The sequence below is a fragment of the Papaver somniferum genome, chromosome 4 (assembly GCF_003573695.1).
Source record: "Papaver somniferum cultivar HN1 chromosome 4, ASM357369v1, whole genome shotgun sequence".
NCBI lineage: Eukaryota > Viridiplantae > Streptophyta > Magnoliopsida > Ranunculales > Papaveraceae > Papaver > Papaver somniferum.
In genome coordinates this window covers 5,361,787-5,366,170 of record NC_039361.1, presented here as the reverse complement: position 1 = coordinate 5,366,170, position 4,384 = coordinate 5,361,787, and the positions used below count along the sequence as shown (strand labels likewise).

Below are 4,384 nucleotides of genomic sequence, written 5' to 3'. Positions count from 1 at the left end.
CGATCTCCCAGTAGAATACAGACTATGATTTCTCCGGTTGGAAATCCAAAGGCCTTTGGTTTGCCATGTAGTATCAGGATTGTTGCGAGTTAAATAGGCCCCACATGTTCTATTTATCTCGGGAGAACTTCTGAAGTAAATCTACTAGACTACTATTTTCAAATTTTATTACAGATTAATGTGGTTTTCGGAAAAATAGTAGATATTTTTTACATTTTTTGTTTTGTTTTTTTGATACTATTTGGGAATGAAATTCACTTTCCATCTCTAGTTTTCTACTATATCCAACAAAGGGCTCTCTTAAGAGTTTATTCCTAAAATATTTCCACATGTAAAATAACAATATCAAATCAATTTCCTCAAATACGACACCATTAATAAAACATTAAAACATACATACAGTTTGCCTTTAAAGCTATTCACCCTTTACTAATACGGATAAATACGCAACGAACTTTAACTTCTCCAACTATTTAGAGCCTCTCTCAAGTTTACAAATATCGTGATGCAGGATTTCTTAATAATTCTTATTATACCACCGTAAGCTTCGTGTTAAAATCTTTTATAATTACAAACAAGTGTATATTGGAATCATTTATTTTACAATACCACTCGATTTAACTCTAGAAGTCTCGTATAGCTGATATCAACGTAATCCAGTTTCTTTGTCTCCATCTGCTTTATTGTTGAAAAGTAATGGATGTCTTCTTTAATTTTCCTAGTTTGAATTTGCAGTTTATAACAACCCGATCAAGTAGCATTAATAAATTAGATATGAAGCAAATATATATACATTATTAGTGAACTATGATCTTGGCTTAAATCATTTTTCAATTTCCGCCGACATCTCAATGAACTTCGGGGTCTTGTAAAAATTTCCTCTTATAATTTGCATTTAATTTACAAGAAATGATTTATGAGGCGTGTATATATATATATATTGTGATGTGTGCAAAAATCATTGCAGTATGAAACAAAGTTGCAGTTGCAAATGGAATGAGTGTGTGATCATACTTTTCGTTGCAAAACCGCATGGTCCACAAAGAATGTTGTGTTTGTTTGTTGGCTACGTAAGTCGGTTTGGTTGGGATCATGATTCATGGACGATTCGTATCTATTCCGTTTATGAATCGTGTTTTGATGTAATCAGAATGAGTGGGTGGCTCACTCAGACAGCAGTCTTTTTCCTATTTTGGGAAAATCAAAGGATAGGATGCGTGTTCTATTAAGGATGAAACAGGCCTACATTCAGCTTTGCTAGCCCGACATTAAAGATAGTCCTCAAAAATCGATTGTTCTAATAAGGAAGTGGCGAACTCATTGAATAGCGGTTTTGGTTGAACAGCCGATCAGCCGCAATATATCATTTTCATGTGACTGTGGGTTTTGTGGAGGTTTTCTTTTCCTGTTGTTTTGATGTTTGTCACTTATTAGTGTATTACGAAATTTTCTTTTCACCTATTTAATTTTCGGCAGTTTAGTGTTAGTTCTATGAATCAATGAACCTGGCCGGCCACCACATTTTCTAGACAGGTTCGCCGCTGTTTCAGCATAATATAGGTTCAAAAGTCTGAAAAAGGCTTCTCTTAAACATAGCCCACACAATTATTAACCATAATCCATCTAAAATAAGTGTTTAAGCTAATCAAACACACCTTTATAATCATTTTACGTAGCCCATGAAATTATATATGATTATTGTATATAGCCCAAAATAGTAATACAATCATTAAATCTTTAAATCAACATAAACAACAACAACAAAAAAAGCTAATTATATATGTAAGTTATTTGAAATAATTAATGTTTTTGAAGTATAATCAATACCCTCAATCAATCTTAATGTAATCATGATTGGGAAGAAAAAAACAATCAATTTAGAGATTTTTTTGTTTTATGGATTATGTTTATGGAGTTCTAGGAGAATGGTGATTGGAAAAAAAACAACAAAATATTAGTTTGTTCCATTTCGATTGATGTTGTTGTGGAGTTTTTTATAAGAGAACAATTAGAATATACATCAATTTTGATGTAATCATGATTAAGAAAAAAATATTTTAGAGAAAAAACAATTAAATTTATTTCGTTTTGGGAGAAAAGTAAGAATCAAGGTTTATATATGATTGTTCAATTTGTTGATAATACTAAGAACAATGATAATCATTTTTAAGTGTGATTAACAAAAAAATTTAGGGTTTATTTTGATTTTGAGTAAAAAAAGAGATTTAGGTTGAATTGTTAGTAGGAAATTAAAACTTGTTTGGTTTTTCATTTTAACTTTTGATTTTTTATTTTAACTTAAATTTTTTGGGATATGATTAATAAACGTGTGGGCTATATTTAAGAGAAGCCGTCTGAAAAAAGTGATGCACTGCCTAGTCTATCGTTTCTAATTTGGGAAGAACCGGAGGATGATGATGAGTGACATTTGAGGAAATGAGAGACAATGTCGTATCTGCCTGGCATGATCTCTGTCATGATATGATGAGCTGATAAGGGATTTTGATTCCGTTGCGGATGACGACGACAGTGCTGCAGGCATGCATTATCTTTACAAGCTAAGGTGTTTTTTTGTTAATTTGTAAAATAAGCAGCAAATGGGGATGTAGCTCAGATGGTAGAGCGCTCGCTTAGCATGCGAGAGGTATGGGGATCGATGCCCCACTTCTCCAATCTTTTTACTGCTTTTTTTTTCATTTCTTCCCAAGTGTTTTTTGCCCTTTTGTTTGCACTTCCTGCAGATAGACTGGTATCTATGCACATCAGCCTTGCTAATTTGCTAAGATGACAACTATATCCTTTTAAGCTTCCACTTAGTCATTTCTATAGATCACTAGAGCTAAGATCATAAAATGACTCTAGTTTTACAGATTAAGATGAGACTAATTCTCAAGGATGGTCGAGGAAAAGGGATATTTCCAAGTAACACTCTTGACCACACCGATTCATAAAACGGTGTAGTACTTGTTTCTCATACTTGTGCAATGACAAGTATTTACTTGTTCTGGCAATCGGTGCAAAGGTGCAACAACCAAAAAATGGGAGTAAGGTGTAACAACCAAAAAGTGGGGGTCTGGTAATCTTGAAACCAGCATTTCGTGTTATGCACGTCCATTTGGTCATCTTTATTCATTATTAGTTTATTTTACAAGAAATTTATGAAAAGCCATTTCCTCCTCCATACACGACACAGAAGAATTAGTCTAATCTGAATCTGTAAAAGCAGAATCATTTTATGATCTCAGCTCAGGTAGTTTTTGGATGTAAATAGAATGGCTAAATTAAATCCTAAAATGATTATGTTGTCATCTTAGCAATTGCATTTTCTAACCGGCTATCAGAGACAATATTTAGTGATGTGGCGAAAAATCACAGGGTTCTAATCATGGAAGGGATGATGAAAGTCCTACTTAAATTGGATTTTAAATTGAAACTAGTGTACCAAATTATCTAATTAAATTCTAATTAAACGGATATTATATGCATAAGAAATATGTTGGCCGATTAGGGGTAACATTTCTTAGCTTCAGTATGACCTAAATAGAAAATGTAATCACTCATTCCATGTGGTTCCCGTTAACAAATTCATGCAAGAGTATGCAAATTTCTACGAAATGTATGATCATACCCGTTCCATTTGTAAGTTTGAAAATATCTACGTTTATGTTAGTTTTGTTTCATGTTTTTTTGCACATACCACACTACACTGTATACAAATATATATGCATCATAAACCATTTCTTGTAAAGTGGATGCACATAAAAGGAAACATTTATAGAGATCCAAAATCTATTGAGATGTTGGTGAAAATTGAAAACCGAGTTCAGCCAAGTGTGTACAGTTCACTGCGAATGAAAACTTCTACTCCATATATCTCTTTTCCGTGCCGATTGGTTGGTGTTTTTTCTTAAACCAGAAAAATGGGAGAAAACATCCGTCATCTCATACATCAAAGAAAATCAAGTGGCTAATTGGATATTTGCTACAAGTGAAAGGTTATTGGTCGATTCTTATAATAGCCGAAAACCATAGTTTTACGTCGGAAGGAATTCAGACAGCATAAGAAGGCCTCTAATGAGAAAAACATGAAGCCCACAATGCCGTCACAGTCGTAATATGAAAACTTGAGAAACACTGTATATTAGGAAAGGGTTGAAGACTTGAAGTTCCTTGTGTCATCTGTCCGTAGGTTGAATTAAATTCTTTTCCGAAAATAAAAAAAGTTATAATTCATAATTTAACAGAAATATTTTACGATTTCATGTAATTATTCTAAAAACTTGACGTAATATTTTAAAACCCACATTTCTGGATACATTCACAAATCGGGGGATACCCATGATCATATAGAGTTGGGTTCTGTTATAGGGGGAAGTTTTATTGA

At 33.0% G+C, this 4,384-nt stretch overlaps 1 non-coding gene across 1 annotated transcript; it reads left to right on the top strand.

Annotated features, from left to right (window-relative positions):
- The first annotated feature begins 2,599 nt into the window (after nt 1–2,599).
- On the top strand, nt 2,600–2,672 carry TRNAA-AGC. Its single transcript has one exon. It is a non-coding gene; the product is annotated as a tRNA-Ala (tRNA).
- Nucleotides 2,673–4,384: the final 1,712 nt, after the last annotated feature.